This window comes from Vigna umbellata, chromosome 2 (genome assembly GCF_029865625.1).
Source record: "Vigna umbellata cultivar VRB3 chromosome 2, Vumbellata_1.0, whole genome shotgun sequence".
Classification (NCBI taxonomy): Eukaryota; Viridiplantae; Streptophyta; class Magnoliopsida; order Fabales; family Fabaceae; genus Vigna; species Vigna umbellata.
In genome coordinates this window covers 18,782,581-18,799,709 of record NC_142166.1, presented here as the reverse complement: position 1 = coordinate 18,799,709, position 17,129 = coordinate 18,782,581, and the positions used below count along the sequence as shown (strand labels likewise).

Genomic DNA, 17,129 nt, shown 5'->3' with positions numbered 1-17,129 from the left:
GCCATACAATACTAAAGTGAACAATTTGAATAGCTAATATCCACATTCTGTTTCAATACTTCAAGTTCTTGCTGAATACGTTTTCATTTGGTACTTGGACACTTAATATGCAAAAGAAAATTTATCTTACAAGCTTTCATGTTATTTTGTTTCATTTCTATCTTCCTGTTGTTTTAGATGATGTGAATCTTACCTGTTGGAGGACATTTAGTGTTCAATATTAGGTTATGTTTAGAGGCCTGCAAATATTAGATATTGTTGATGCTGTTGGGCTTATGGGATGATCTGTATTGGATTTATAGTAGGATAATGATATTTCAACTTCAAAATTTGACAAACATTTAACTTTAACACGTGTCGGCATCTAGCTGGTCCATGTGAAAAAGATTTAAAAATTTGAAAATGACGTGTAAATACCTAGCATTTGGGTTATCATCTTCGTAGGATTCAAAAATTGGGAACCTCATTTGCGAGAGAGAGAACCCTCGTATCACCCACAAACTTCTCATGACCAGAACTGGTCGTTCATCGCCTTTGCACCATTCACCGAATTGGCATAGTTCACTGAACTTATCTTTGCTATCGTTCGGGCTGAACGTACCGTCGTTTTAAAGCATCGTTGAAGACAAAAACCATCGTTGATGTGGGTTTTTACAGCTTTTCATCGTTCATTTGGGTTAACATTTATTCTTGTTCGATAAGTTTGACTTGTTTTTAATTTTTTTTTACCATTTTGGAGTTGTTTTGCTTTTTTGGTTTTATTTTGGTTTTTTGGACCTTATTTGGTGTATGGTAGGTATCGTTGCAATAGAGAAAGTTGGTGAACAGAGTGAAGTTTGTCACCAAGAAACCAAGTTTTGTATAACTTTTACTGTAAAAATGGGTAGTGACCAAAAGCCAAATAAGTGGAGAATTAGGCTAATGTTTTGCACAACGAGGTCAATACAACTCATGACATGAATTTTGAAGTGAAAAAATATTTTTTTTTTTAAAAATTAATGGACTTTGGTCTTGGTTTTTTTTATTATAATATTTGTTCGTTTGATTGAAGTACTGTGAAGTTATTTGTATTTTGGATTTTGTTTGATGTAGGTATGATCATGGAGTTATTGTTATGAAATTTATGGAGTTGTAAGATGGTGTAGATAAATACGAAGGGAAAATAATGTCCAATCACACAAGCGTAAGTTAGAAAAATTGTTATACTTTGGACCTTTAATAAAAGATTGGGCATTTTATTAATTTTGTGTGCATTTTATTGTTTTTAGGAGGAATTCCAACAGTTTAGGGAGAAATTTGGTTGTGATTGAATTCTGGACACTGTAGAGACAAAGTGATGCAACAATTAGGGTTGTTGATGTTGTTGTAGAATTAAGATTGTTGCAATGCCATTTGTGCTTTTGTTAGAAATCTTTGATAATCTATTAATGACCATTGAAGTACATAATTTTTGTTAGAAATCTTGAAAGAAATGTATTTGTTACATTTATTGATAATAAAATTGCATTTTCCTATATTTTAGTGTTGCTTTCAATGTGATATTGGGTTTTGAAGATAAGAATGATAATTTTATGTATTACAGGTTGGTGTATAAATGAATTGTAGTTGTGACAGGGTTATAGTTGTGGGTGATTTATTATTTTTGGTGTAGTCCCCACCAAATATAGATGTTTTATTATAACAAGGTTGAAAGCATTTTATGTGTTACATATTTTTAGTGTAGTCCCCACCAAATCCGAATGTCATGAGTTGTGTTGACCTCGTTGTGCAAAACATAGACCTAGGTCCCCACTTATTTAGCCTTTAGTCCCATCCATTTTTTGCAACAAGAGTTATACAAAACTTGGTTCCTTGGTGATGGAGTTGGATACAAATGTGGTCATCATTGCCTTTAGATGACTTCTATGTCCATAAATTTTTTTTAAAATATTTTTCCACTTAAAAATTCATTTCATGAACTGTGTTGACCTTGTTGTGCAAAAGCCTTAGGACCCTACTTATTTGACCTTTGGTCACCACCATTTTTGTAGTAAGAATTGGTTCCTTGGTGATGAAGTTAGATATAAATAAGGTCATGATTGCCTTAAGATGACTTCTATGTCCATAAATTTAAAAAAAAAATTCACTTAAAAATTCATGATGAGTTCTATTGACCTAGTTGTGCAAAACATTAGCCTTAGGTCCCCACTTATTTGACCTTTGATCCCCACCCATTTTTGCAGCAAGAGTTATACAAAACTGAATTCCTTGTGACGGAGTTGGATATAAATGTGATCATCATTGTCTTAAGATGACTTCTATATCCATAAATTAAAAAAAAAAGAAATTTCACTTAAAAATTTATGTCATGAATTGTGTTGATAATATCCAAAGTTTTTTTTTAATATCTAAATATGTGAAATAATTGTTTCTTTTATTATCTCTAACTAAAAAAGTTTTATCAGATAGGAAATTCTGAAATCAAAAGAATTATAACTAAAATTATTATGATCATCCCATTTATGAATTTTTTTATCTATATAGTTGAAATTTTGGATTTGTCGCTGCGCAAAACATTAGACACATGCACGTGTTGGAGTTAAATGTTCTCACCCAAATGATAAATATTTCCACGTTATTTTTAAATTTTTAAATCTTTTCACATGAACCAATCAGAGACATGCACGTGTTGCAGTTAAATGTTTGTCAAATTTTGGAGTAGAAATATCATTATAGTATTATCTTATTGCTCTTTGAATTTTAAAATGACGTCAAGATTTTTGTCAGATGTTGGACCTCTTCTGCATCCTACAAACAACATGAGTTAGAACCTGAAATTTGATACAAAACCTTAATGTCTTTATACGTGGAGAAATCTCTCCGTAATCACGTTAATGAGTTTTAGGAGAGAAAAAAAAAATGAAATCAATTTCTCTCTAACTACTTAAAATAAGTTCAAGTACAAATTAATTTATATAGAAACCGTTATACACCTGCTCCTAGGGACACTTGTACAGGAAATAAGATTCATTCCTGAGTCAAAATGTAGTTTTCAATTGATGTTTTTACAAGACCACATCCTCGGGGAAAATGAGCCTCAGTAGATGAGACAAATTTTTGGCATTCATTAGTTTATCACCTGGACATTTACCATTGTTGCTCCCTTCAAAAATGTTTTACCATGGTACTCATTCCGCTGTTTTATATCTGTTAGAACGAGATTATTAACTTTCAGCTTTTCCAACTCTTATTTTGGAAATGCTAATTTATAACTTTTTCCACCTTATAAATTATTTTGTCTAACAACTTAAAAGAAGAGGACACCATCTAAATAATCATGGACATCCTTTCTTTACTAAATAAATGAAAAAAAAAAGTTTCATCTCTTTTCATTAAGAAATAAATTAAGTCTAATTAATCACTTTTGGGTTCATTCTTGGATCATAGGAGTGAACCATTATCAGCACTGTTAGGTCATAAGCAAGTGGCCAAGAATAGGTCACATCACCTGAGGATGTTCCTTTCTGTTTCAGTAGGGATGTGGAGGCCGAGATACAAACCTAACAAAACTGAACTACTTCTCTTTACGTTGTCTGTCACAATGCTTCCTTCCTCTCTTTATGTTCTGTTCCTAGGGAAAAGGTGGGTTGGGTACCTGCAAAGGCACTCCGACGCTCAAGTCAGATAAGGGGTCACCTGAATCTTTTGGTTCAAAGTGATCAAGAAGAAGAGTAATTTCTCTCTCTTAATTTCTCTAAGGGGAAAAACGTACCTTTTTTCTGGTGTGCTTTGTATATTTAAAACAGGAAAATAAACCGTTTACCTGGAAATCCGGACAGTTTACCGAAGTGGACTACTTGAAAGTTGTAACTGCTAGGTCGTGTTTGATACTGAGTCAAATACTTGCGTGATTCGTGGCGTGATTCGTGGCGTGAGCTAATATTTGTAACTGCTTATTATTAACTGCTGAACCGTTTACTATGATATCGTTCACTATATGTCGACCACTGTTTGTGTCGACATAAACATATGAAACGTCGTGCGAGCGATACATGTCGGGACATCGTTGCTGGCTTGTCGACTACCAGTATGTCGACCTCAACAAAATGGGTGTCGACCTCAACAAACGATTGACGTTAAGAAGTGTTCGCTACTCCTGCGATCGTGACATTGCGATCGTAAGATGGGTCAACAATCTGTCGTCCGTGGTACCCGTCGACAGTTGGTGAATTTAGGTATCCTATGGTACATGCCCCCCGAGTCCTAGTAAACGATTACGGATTTTGCGTGTGAGTTTACTGAAGGACGTCGAGTGGTGGTGTACTGGGGAAATGATACGCACCGTTTCGGGATTGGAATTTTTAGGGTTTTCCCGCCTTTATGAGGAAGCGAAGAGACGAGAAATTATAACCGCAGGATGGGACTGGATCTGACGGCGCTGGATGTATCTGTGATTTTGGCTTCTTTAATACGAAACGAAGATGAAAAGACGCGCTGTGCTTTCCAGAACTTGAGAACGTTATCTGTCCGCCGGTGAGAGCTATCCCGCGTGCTGCCAAATCGTTCAACCTGCTGACCTTCAGACGCAATTCTCCAGGTAAATATCCAACTTTGTCTTCGTCCTCGTGTGGTTTGTTGTTAACCGAAAATGGAAGAAAAGGGGCGGAGCACCGGTACAGAACTACCGGGCCCGTCATCATCGTCTGAATGTCCCGATGTTACCACTTTACCTTTCGGTGAAAATGCATTTTTTTATGGAGATGTGGAGAGTGAAGGTCCAGAGGCGCGTGGAACATCGCCGGCTCGTGACGGCGATTATGCTTGGGTGGCGCGTGAAGTTGACGAATATAGTAGTTTATTTAGGAGTAGGGCTGTGTTAGCAGATTGGGTAGAAAATAGCTGTATTCTGAGAACCCTAGGGTACAAATCGTGTGTGAAGGTGGTGGCCTGTAGGGAGGATGAGAGGGTGTTTCACGGGAGGGAGAATAGCTCCCATGAGTTTTTTTACTGTTATGCGTCGCCGTTTTACGATTTGTATGTGAGAGTGCCCTTCACAATCTTCCAAATGGATGTGCTAAGGACCTTAAATGTCGCGCCTAGTCAATTGCATCCCAACAGTTGGGGATATCTGCAAGCATTTGCTATTCTGTGTCGAGCCTTGGCTATTAGGCCGACAGTGGCTTTGTTTTTACATTTCTTTAGGTGTCGACCTGCTGCGAAAAAGGGTTGGGTGTCGTTAATTTCTGAGCCGGGTAATGCTCTGTTGGAGCTGTTCCTGCAATCGTATAGGGGTTTTAAAAATAAATTCTTCAAAGTGTCGATCCTTGACTCTGGACGGAGGCACTTTTTTGATGGAGAGGGAAACCCCAAGTTTCCATTGTACTGGACGCAGGATCCGCTGAGGTTTACCTCGTGGGCTGAGGATGTAATGACGATCGAGGAATTAGAGGCGTTGAACGTGTTGAGGGCCTTGCCACGCCCCTTTTCTTCCCGTCGGCTCATAAACTGCCTTGAACATGACGATGCTGAGTCGAGGGTGTTTGGTATGATCCTCTTCTTGTTATTTGTATTTGTTGTGTGGTAGTTGTTGACTTTCTAGGTTGACTTTTGTTGTGCAGAGATAATGGGAAGAAAGGGAAGTGGCCGTAATTGGTTCCAGGCTATCGACAACGAGAAGACCGAAGGTGATCTTCCTGGGTCATCCTCTAGACGTATGTAGGGGCTACAACGTAGTCAAGTGCAACCAATCGGGCCAGTGGTGGCGGTGGCCTCGACTGAAGAGATCACGACCGCTGAAGAGCAGCCCTTGATACGAAAAAGGAAAGGGAAAGTGGTCGACGCTAATGTTGCCGCGTCAAAGAAGAGGAAAGAGATTGTAGATGAGACAGAACGTCCCCTTCCTCTCGGTGTATGGGATCCCTCCTTTACCATGAGCCATAGGGTTGAACCCATTTTGGATAACTCGGAGAAGAAGGTGGTCGAGGGCATGATTGAGCAGCAAATGACTGATGATTTGCTGGAAATGACGACTCGGTCACAGATGCTGGCGTGGCATCTTGCATATGCCTCCGACAGAGGTGCGCTGCGGGGCGAGTTGGACAAGGCGCGGATTCAGCTGAAGGAGCTTACTGAGGCTCATGCTGGTTGTGATGCAAGGCAGAAACGGTCAGAGCAACTGCTGAGAAAGGCTCAAGTGCTGCTGAACGGTGCCCGGGATGCTGGCTTGTCATTAAGGAAGGAGCGTGATGAACTGTTGATCGAGCTAGAAAGAGCCAAGAAAATAGGGGCGGCGGCGAGCAAGGAGCGGGATGCGCTAAGGGCAGAAGGGAAAGAGGACCGAGAGCTTATAGAAGAATTAAAGGAGGCGGTGATGATCGAACATACTAGGGGGTTTCGGAAAGGTGTGAGACAAGTTGCACACTTGCTGAAGGTGTCGACTGATGGAGTGGAGTTGGATGTCCGGAAAGATGTGTATGAGGGGGAACTGAAACCCCTTAATGAAATTCCCGAAGATGCCTTTATGGACGAAGAAGAAGATGAAGAGGCAGTTGTGACCGAGGAACCCGTGGAAGCAGTTGCTGTGGATGAACCAGCTGCTGAGGCGGTTAAAGATGTCGCTGGCAACCCACCCGACATTGTAATAGATTAGGAGTTTATGAATTGTTAAATGCTAAACTTGGATTGTTTAATGACTGTGAATGTCGAAGTGTATTGAGTTTTGAATGTTTGACGTGGACGTAGAACTAGTTGAACTTCTTTGTATGTAGCGTTTAACTTTGCCGATTTTGCAATTTGTTTACTGTAGCGATCGCTGAGTGTCATTGTCGAGTGTGTGGATGACGCGGTGTACGACCGTTGAGAGTGAGGCTCGAGTAGGGTGTTCCAGGGAGAACATCTACCAGAGGGAGTGTATCCCAGGCGGACTGGGTGTTCAAGGGTGAACATCTACCAGTGGGAGTGTATCCCAAGCGAACTGGGTGTTCAAGGGTGAACATCTACCAGTGGGAGTGTATCCCAAGCGAACTGGGTGTTCAAGGGTGAACATCTACCAGTGGGAGTGTATCCCAATTCGTTTGTGTGCGAAAGTGCCCGAGATGGTGACCCTGGGACTCGACATGGTAGAAGTAATAAATGACACTAAGTATTAATCATAATGAAACGTGCTCTTTATTTGGAAACAGAATTAGGAAATGTTGTAAAAATAACCAACAAGAAATGAATGCTAACTGAAGTAGTATTTAAGATGAGTGGCATTCCAGGTGTTGGGAACTGGTTGGCCATCAAGGAGCTGGAGTCGATATGCACCGTTCGACATGTCCTCTACAACTCTAAAGGGTCCTTCCCAGTTAGCTGCAAGCTTGCCGTGTGCTCGATTCTTCCTAGCCTTCCCCCGCTTTCGCCACACCAGATCTCCGCTTTTGAAGGCTCTGGGCTTGACCTTGGTGTTGTACCTTCGAGATAGCATTCGCTTCTACGCCTCGGCACGGATGGTGGCGATCTCTCGACGTTCAGGAAGGACGTCGAGATTGGTCCGCAATTGTTCTTCATTAAGGGACATATCAGTGAGATGACGCCTCAATGAGGGCTCGCCCACCTTGACTGGGAGCATGGCATCAGTGCCGTAGGTTAAGTTGAATGGCGTGTCCCCTGTAGATCCATGGGGAGTGCATCTGTATGCCCACAGAACCTCTGGTAGCTCCTCCACCCATAAACCTTTGGCTTCACCAAGTCGCTTCTTCAACTCTGTCAGAATGGCTTTGTTTGCGGCCTCGGCTTGGCCGTTTGTTTGAGGGTGCTCGACTGACGAGGTGACATGCTTGATGCCCAAATTGCTAAGGAAATCTTCTAACTTACGTTCGATGAATTGGCGACCGTTGTCGGTGATGATCTTCTGAGGGAGACCGAACCGACAGATGAGGTGCCAAATAAATTTCTGCACTCGTTGGGCACTGATAATGGACAACGGCTCGGCCTCTATCCATTTTGTGAAGTAGTCGACCGCCACGAGTAGGAACTTGTTTTGCGCCTTGGCAATCGGCAGTGGTCCAACTATGTCAAGACCCCACTGAGCGAACGGCCAAGGAGAGACAATATTGTGCAAATCTTTGGGAGGTGCATGGATGTCGTGACCATGGGCCTGACAGGAGATACACTTCTTGACAAATGTTTCACAATCGTGGTCTAGTGTAGGCCAGTAATATCCTGCGCGGAGAACACGTGCTCTCAGGGTCCGCTTGCCAGAGTGAAAGCCGCATATCCCGGTGTGCAGCTCGCGCAGTACATAGTCTGCCTCTTCCTCTGATATGCATTTCAACAGAGGAGTGCTATGGCCGCGACGGTATAGGTCGTCACCTATGCACACAAAACGTGCAATGCGTTTGGAATCAGCCACAGTAATGTTATCGCCTTTATCCTGCTTCTCCATGAGATCTTTGACCTTCTGTCGCCAGTCTGTTACGGGTGTCGACACATTGCTAACGAAAGCTTCCACCACAGGACGGTCGAGCGTCATCCTAATGATTGAGGATAAATGTGCTCGCTCCTTAGAATGAGTTAACTTAGACAAGAGATCTGCTCTTGCGCTTTGCTCCCTAGGTATATGGATGACACTAAACTCGACGAAATGTTGGAGTAAGGTCTGAACCTTGTGGAAATAGCGCAATAGTTGATTATCCTTGACTTGATAGGTTCCGTTCACGTGGCTAACTACCAATTTTGAGTCCATCCGACACTCTAAACGATCGACCGAGAACTCTCTGGCCAGGGATAGGCCAGCAATCAAGGCTTCGTACTCGGCCTGGTTGTTGCTAGCTGGAAATTTGAATATGATGGCTTGCTCTATGACTAAACCGTCCGGTCCTTCTAGGACGACACCGGCTCCTCCCCCCCTTTTGTCGGAGGAACCATCTACACTGAGTAACCACTTTGTAGTTGAGTCCTCTGGTGCAGGTATTAACTCAGCTGCAAAGTCTGCCAAATGTTGACCCTTGATGGACCCGCGTGGCTCGTAACAGAGTCCAAACTCTGACAGTTCCACGGACCAGGCAACCATCCGTCCTGCCAAGTCTGGTTTGCGGAGGATCTTGGCTATGGGGTTATCTGTGCGGACTACCACCTGATGGCTCTGGAAATATGGTCGAAGTCGACGAGAAGCTGTGAGTAGGGCCAATGCAAATTTCTCAATTCGAGAATATCGTTCCTCAGCCCCTTGCAATGTACGACTGATGAAATATATCAACTTAAGGGAGGGTGCTTCCTGTATCAGGGCAGCACTAACAGCATGTTGAGAAGCGGCAATATACAGCTGCAAGTCAGACCTATCGTCTGGTCGAGCCATAACTGGAGGACTGGTTAGGATGTGTTTGACAGTGTTGAATGCTGTCTCACAATCATCGTCCCAGTGTTGAGTGGTGCCCTTTTTCAAATTCTTCAGGATGGGCTTGATGTGGTCAGCTAGTTTTGGAATGAAACGGGATAGGGCTGTGAGCCTACCCACCAGACGTTGTACCTCCCGTAGGGTTTTTGGAGCAGTCATGTCGAGCACCGCTTTGCACTTGTCTGGATTAGCTTCAATACCTCGACGTGTAAGCATGAAGCCTAAGAACTTTCCTGCAGGGACACCGAAATACACTTGGAAGGATTAAGTGATAACAGTTGAAAAACTGTTATTTTTATGATTAAAATTGACACTAAAAGCAACCTTTACACTTAGAAACTAGCTTGAAATCATGCTTTTCTTTATATTTTTGGAAATAAGAGAGCTGGACAGGTTTATGCTTGATTTCAGTGTTTTTGTGCAGATTTTAAGGTGAATTTGGTGAGAGAAGTGAAGAAGGAGAGAGATGAAATCAGAAAAGACATCAAAAAGTGCAAAAGGAGAAGCCGAAGTCACCGCTCAGCGGCAGTTTACCGCTGAGCGGCACTCAGGCACTCACGGGAGATCCGCTAAGGGGCAAAATGGCCGCTGAGGGGAGAAAACAAGACACGCACTTACCGCTGAGCGGCACTTTAATGGGCTTGGACCTAAGTTTTTGTAATTTACGAATGGTATTTAAGCTTTAGGGTTTCCTAGGGTTAGGTATCTTTGGCTGGAACGAAGCAAACACTCTATCTTCCACCCCTTTGAAGGAAGATCTTGGATGCTGAGGCTTCCTCTTCACCTTTTTAGGGTTTATTCTTTCATTCTTTCATTGTAATTCATCTAGGTTCACCATGAATATGGTGAACTAAACTCTGTATGTTTGTTGGGGAATCAATGTAATCTTGTGAAGCTCTCATATATGGAATCTGTTTTTACATCTTTTAATTAAGACTTATGCTTTCTTTCATCATTAGTTAGGGTTTTTCCTCTTTGCTTAATGCTTGCATTGTTTAACTCATTCGATGCATGATTATTGGTTTTGTCGATACGGGCACGTACGGGGAAGTCTAGATCCGGGGAATTTCTCCCAATATGATATTGGTTGTCGTTAAGCTCCTGCACTTATGAACTGATCATTAGGAATGCTAGGAATTGTATGAACTCGTGATTAGGGAGAAGCCTTCTAGAAAGGTACTTTAGAGAGTGGCATTAACAATGATGATTTGAATGTTGAATTCCTAAAATATATGAGAGTGGATAAGATGAAATTGACCCCCAACAACATATTCATACATAAATTTCATTGAAAGTGTTTATCTTTTGTTTTTTTGCCATTGATAAAAAACCTCATGCATACATGTTTATTTTCTGTCTTGCATATTAAACTCCAAATATTTTGTCTTTAAGTCTTAACTAATCAGTAACCCACACAACTAAACTAGGCTGTGAGTCCTTTGGGAAGAACGATACTTGGTCTTACCAAGTTTATTACTTGAACGATTCGGTCATACTTGCCGATTGAAAAACAAGTTTGTGACATCATAATTTGGTGTTCATAAATTTGTCCATCAAATTTTTGGGGCCGTTGCCGGGGACTCTGGTTTAACTGGTTAATTTGTGTGATTATTGATTATCTTTGACTTATTTTTTATTTTTAATTTAAATTTCGAATTTTTTTTTATTTTATTTTATTTTTCTGTTTATATTTTTCAGTTTGTATTTTATTTGATTTTATTTTATTTTTTTGTTTTCTGTTTTTCTGTTTTCTGTTTTTATTTTCTGTTTTTTATTTTTCGGTTTTTATTTGATTTTATTTTATTTGATTAGATTAGATTTTATTTTATTTTATTTTATTTTCTGTTTGTATTTTATTTTATTTTATTTTATTTTTCTGTTTTTATTTTTCTGTTTTTATTTCCTATCTTCTTATCTTTTCAATTATATCCTTTGATTTTTTTTTCTCTATCTTTTTGTGCTAACAATTGTTTTTAGGGTTTTGTGCCTAATGTCTGCAGAATGCAATTTGGTCAAGAATTTAACTATATGGGCACTCAATTCCACCAAAGTAATCTCAACCACTGGTGGGAACCTCACTCAAGCATGGATCAAAGCCAATTTTGGCAAGCTGCTGGACAATTTGAGAACCAACCACAACAACAATGGCAGCAACAACCCTTTCTATCAGGAAGTTTGGATAGGTTGGAGGACACCCTTCAACGATTTTTGAAAAATTCCGACTCTACTCAGAAAAGCATTGAAGAATCATGTAAAAGAATGGAGATGCAACTTCGTTACATCAATCAGAGATTGAATGATGATGTTGATACTGAAGTTAACCTTAAGGAGGAAGGGCAAGTCATTATCACTAAAGTGACAAGATTCTTGATGAGGAAAAATTAGAGGGAGATGAGGAAAGGGTAGAGAGAAAAGAGAAAGAAGAGTTGAGTGAGAAAGATAAAGATGAAGAAAAAGAAAAAGAAGTGGTTGAGAGATAAGAGAGAAAGAAAATTTGTGTGAAAATAAAGAAGTTGAAGAGAAAAAGAGAAGGGAAGAAAAAAATAAAAGAAAAGAAAAAGAGAAAATTTGGAGAGAGAAAGCGTAAGAAAAAGAATATGAGAGGAAAGAAGAAGGAATCATATGAAAAATCCCATCCTCATCTAAAGAAGAATCATAGGAAGGAAAAGAAATTTAAGTGCTTTATGGAAATCTTCAAGAAATTGGAGATTAAAGTTCCTATGATTGAGACACTACAACAGGTTCCTGGTTTGATTAAATTTCTAAAGAAGTTCAGTAGAAAGAAGAAGAAAAAGAAGATGGAACTTGCACTTTACTGGGTCAAGCTAATGACGTTAAAAGAGCGCTTGCTGGGAGGCAACCCAGTGGATTTAAAAACTTTTCATTTTATTTTGGTTTTGTTTTGTGGACATTATTTTTGTATTTATTTTGTTGGATATAGCATCTACTGAAGGATGCTAGGTGGTTAAGTATCTACTGAAGGATACAATGGCTGTAACACCTACTGATGGGTGTTGGTAAGAAAATTTTGCACCTACTGATGGGTGTTGGTGGATTTTGGGTCAGGCTCGTGACGTTAAACAAGCGCTACCTGGGAGGCAACCCAGTTGATTGAATATTTCTGTTTGATTTGTTTTAGTTAGGGTTTGCATAAGCATTTTGAACATTGAATTGCAGGGAGCCAGTGAGGAGCATGTCTAGGAGGCACGTAGGTTAAGAAAAGAAGGAGAAGAACACATCACGAAAGTGCCGCTGAGCGGTACCTTACCGCTGAGCGGTACTCTCGCAGATTGGGTTTTAGTTCCCCTTAGCGGGACCCGAGCCCATTAGGGTATTTTTAAACCCTAAGCTGCGTATTCTTTCACACTTTCAGATTTTTCTCTGCACAAACACTCCCACATACCTTCTCCAAGGTTTTCCACATCTTTTCACTCTTCCCTCTTAAGAAAATTTCTCTTCCACTCACTTTTTCACTAGTGTGCCATCAAAGTTTGGGGTTGGAAGAGAGCATTCTAGCTTGGAAGCATTCTCATTGCATCTAGTATCTCCACCCAAGTAAGTAAAATGCATTTTGTTCATTCTAGGGTTTTTGATTTTGAATATGATTGTCAAAGCATGAAGATTTAGGGGTTTTGATTTCTTGGCATGATTTGATGATATATTTGATGTTTGAACCGATTAAACTGCTTGATTATGAACTGGAAAATTGAAAATTGCATTTGGGTGGAGTTAGGAAAGCTTTAAAACAATTTTTTTTAAAATCTACAGAGTTACCGTTGAGAGGTAAACTGCCGCTGAGCGGCACTCTGCTAGATTTGATTTTTCTGTTTTTTTGTGATCTGGAATGTGGTACTGGTGGCGCTGAGGGGGAATTCTGGCCCTCAGCGGTGGTTTAGCTTCGAAAGGAGTTGTGTTCTGTGTTTTACTAATGATTAACATCATGTTCTGTGGTTTTGTATTTGTGTTTTGAATGTAGGAATGGCATCCTCTTCAGGAAAAAGATTGAAAACCATGGCAACCAAGAGAAAGGAAAAGGAACCAGAGCAACCCCACTCTAGCAGGTTCCTCTCTAGGAAACATGAGAAGCACTTTAAAGTGGTTCAGGACAGGAGACTTCTGATGGAGAGAAAGGTTGGAATGATACCTAACCTTGCTCCTCAATTTGGAGAGCAAGTTTTAGGGAATGACTAGGGAAAGCCAGCTACTTATCCTGCACCTGCCAACATAGCTGTGGTTAAGGAATTTTACACCAATGCAAAGAAGATTGGTGATTATCCAGCTGAGAATTATTTGGGCTATGTCAGAGGCCATGCTATCAGGTATGATCCTGATTCAATTAATAACTTTCTGGACACTGTATGGGCTGGTGAGCAGTGCCAGTTTGCTCTTTGCATGGAGGAAGGTGCTGATTATGAGGATGTGGAGAGAGTACTGTGTATACCTGGAGGACACTTCCAAAGGAATCGATCTGGCTCAGTGGTTAACATTAGGAGGACAGATTTGACTCCTCTTGCAAAGTATTGGATGGCGTTTTCTCATGCCAACATTCAGCCATGTTCACATGTGTCAGATATTACTCTCAGCAGGGCATTCTTCATCTACTGTGCTATCAGAAACTTGAATGTTAATATTGGGTAGGTGATAGCTGATGAGATTAGTGTGTGCGCCAATACTTCAAACAACAAAGCACCACTAGGACATCCTTCTTTGATCACGCACCTTTGCAAGATAGCTGGGGTGGACACTTCTGCTCCACCTTTTGAGAGGCCAAGAAAAGCTATTGATGAGGCCTACTATAGATAGTACTGTGGAGGTGATGATGCAGCTCAGCCAGTTCCACCACGCCGGGCTCGTAGAGAGAGAGGGCCAGCACAGAGCCAGACATCTGCTGATACACATGAAGCATAACCATTCCAGATGAGGGACATGTATATGTCTCTTATAGGTGCTCAGTTGCAGTCCATTCACAGAGGGCAGGTGGCCACTACTGAGATGATTGTGGAGATGTATGATACACCTCCAGCCCACAGGTGGACTATGGATGAATTCCATAATGTGGTAGCTTGGCCAGAGGAGCCAGTGCATGGAGGAGGAGCTGGAGCAGCTGAAGCTTTGGCTAGAGAGATGGAAGAAGATGAAGCTGATGATGATGATTCATTTGAAGATGCTGAAGATGAGGAAGAAGAAGAAGATACAGAGGACAACTCAGACTGATGAGGAGCTGAGATAGCATTTACTGATAAATGCTATCATATGATTATGCTTTTGTGGTTTAAGTTTTCTGAACTTATTTGTTTTTGTTTTTAGATTAGGGTTTGATGTACTCTATTTGAAACCTGGTTTCTTGTGATGGTTTGCTATTAACTGTGATTGTGTGATAAGTAATGCTGAATGATGCTTATGACTAATTGATGTTGAGATGATGTGCACATTAAAATGCTTATACAGGTGATTCACAAGCTTTGTGAACAAATGCATGATATTATGATTGTGATTGTGAAATTAAGCAGAATGTGTATGTCAAATGTGAATGAGCTTATATGTGAGATTTTGAACTCTAGAGTTGTTATTGTTGAATGCTATTACTTTGAAAGCATGAATGGTTTTGCCCAGGTTTTCTATGATTGAATCAATTGCTTGTTTTGCATCATATGATCAAGGCCGTTTTGGAAACCTTTTTATTGGCCAAATTTGTAAAAATTAGCCCACTAAAAGAGAACACTTTGTGTTCAAATCCTTTTGAACCCTTAGCCTTGAACATACACTGAAACCTTTGATTGAAAAATCTTTACCTTGAGTTAAGTAGAAGATCTTGTGTGGTATTGTTAAATGTTCAAGTTTGGGGTTGTTGGGAAAACATGAAAAGCATTGAGCTAAGAGCTAAAAAGTAAGAATATGCAAAGAAAAAGAAAAGAAAAGAAAAAGAAGCAAAGCTCAATGCAAAGGCAAAAGAAAGTTGGGAAAGAATAAGATGATTGTGTTGTATGATTCTCTTAACTCAAGGGTTTTGTGATCTAGAAAAACCAATTTTCTTGTTAGCCCAGCCACATTATAAGCCATAGAAAAGTCCTTGTGATGATGCATGCATGTGAATGTTTTTGATTGTGGTAAAATGAAAGGCAAAGTTGATTCATGTGACATTGTGATAGTAGAGTGAATGAGTGATCATCTCTTATACACTTGAGTGTGAGTGAAACACTTGACTTAGTGAGGAAATATTACATGAACACATGAACATCCATGCTTAATTGATTGATCATTCATGAAAATAGCATTTGTTGGAATTTAAATGACTTTGTGAACACTAAAGCATGTGCACATCTTGATTGAACTCTTGGTCATAAGTTTGAGTGAAGTTGTTACTTATCTTGAAAAAGAGGATTTTTGAATGAGTGAACCATCATATGAATTGGTTGAAGATTGAGTTACATCTTATTTGCTTGAGGACAAGCAAAGTTTTAAGTTTGGGGTTGGGATAACAGTTGAAAAACTGTTATTTTTATGATTAAAATTGACACTAAAAGCAACCTTTACACTTAGAAACTAGCTTGAAATCATGCTTTTCTTTATATTTTTGGAAATAAGAGAGCTGGACAGGTTTATGCTTGATTTCAGTGTTTTTGTGCAGATTTTAAGGTGAATTTGGTGAGAGAAGTGAAGAAGGAGAGAGATGAAATCAGAAAAGACATCAAAAAGTGCAAAAGGAGAAGCCGAAGTCACCGCTCAGCGGCAGTTTACCGCTGAGCGGCACTCAGGCACTCACGGGAGATCCGCTAAGGGGCAAAATGGCCGCTGAGGGGAGAAAACAAGACACGCACTTACCGCTGAGCGGCACTTTAATGGGCTTGGACCTAAGTTTTTGTAATTTACGAATGGTATTTAAGCTTTAGGGTTTCCTAGGGTTAGGTATCTTTGGCTGGAACGAAGCAAACACTCTATCTTCCACCCCTTTGAAGGAAGATCTTGGATGCTGAGGCTTCCTCTTCACCTTTTTAGGGTTTATTCTTTCATTCTTTCATTGTAATTCATCTAGGTTCACCATGAATATGGTGAACTAAACTCTGTATGTTTGTTGGGGAATCAATGTAATCTTGTGAAGCTCTCATATATGGAATCTGTTTTTACATCTTTTAATTAAGACTTATGCTTTCTTTCATCATTAGTTAGGGTTTTTCCTCTTTGCTTAATGCTTGCATTGTTTAACTCATTCGATGCATGATTATTGGTTTTGTCGATACGGGCACGTACGAGGAAGTCTAGATCCGGGGAATTTCTCCCAGTATGATATTGGTTGTCGTTAAGCTCCTGCACTTATGAACTGATCATTAGGAATGCTAGGAATTGTATGAACTCGTGATTAGGGAGAAGCCTTCTAGAAAGGTACTTTAGAGAGTGGCATTAACAATGATGATTTGAATGTTGAATTCCTAAAATATATGAGAGTGGATAAGATGAAATTGACCCCCAACAACATATTCATACATAAATTTCATTGAAAGTGTTTATCTTTTGTTTTTTTGCCATTGATAAAAAACCTCATGCATACATGTTTATTTTCTGTCTTGCATATTAAACTCCAAATATTTTGTCTTTAAGTCTTAACTAATCAGTAACCCACACAACTAAACTAGGCCGTGAGTCCTTTGGGAAGAACGATACTTGGTCTTACCAAGTTTATTACTTGAACGATTCGGTCATACTTGCCGATTGAAAAACAAGTTTGTGACATCATAATTTGGTGTTCATAAATTTGTCCATCATTAAGGCGCATGCT

The 17,129-nt window shown here is 40.0% G+C and overlaps 1 long non-coding RNA gene across 1 annotated transcript; it reads left to right on the top strand.

Moving 5' to 3' along the window:
- Positions 1–439: 439 nt before the first annotated feature.
- LOC148203550 (uncharacterized) lies at positions 440–2,087 on the top strand. Its single transcript, XR_015784548.1, has 2 exons — positions 440–643; positions 1,093–2,087. It is a non-coding gene; the product is annotated as an uncharacterized LOC148203550 (long non-coding RNA).
- The last annotated feature ends 15,042 nt before the right edge of the window (positions 2,088–17,129 follow it).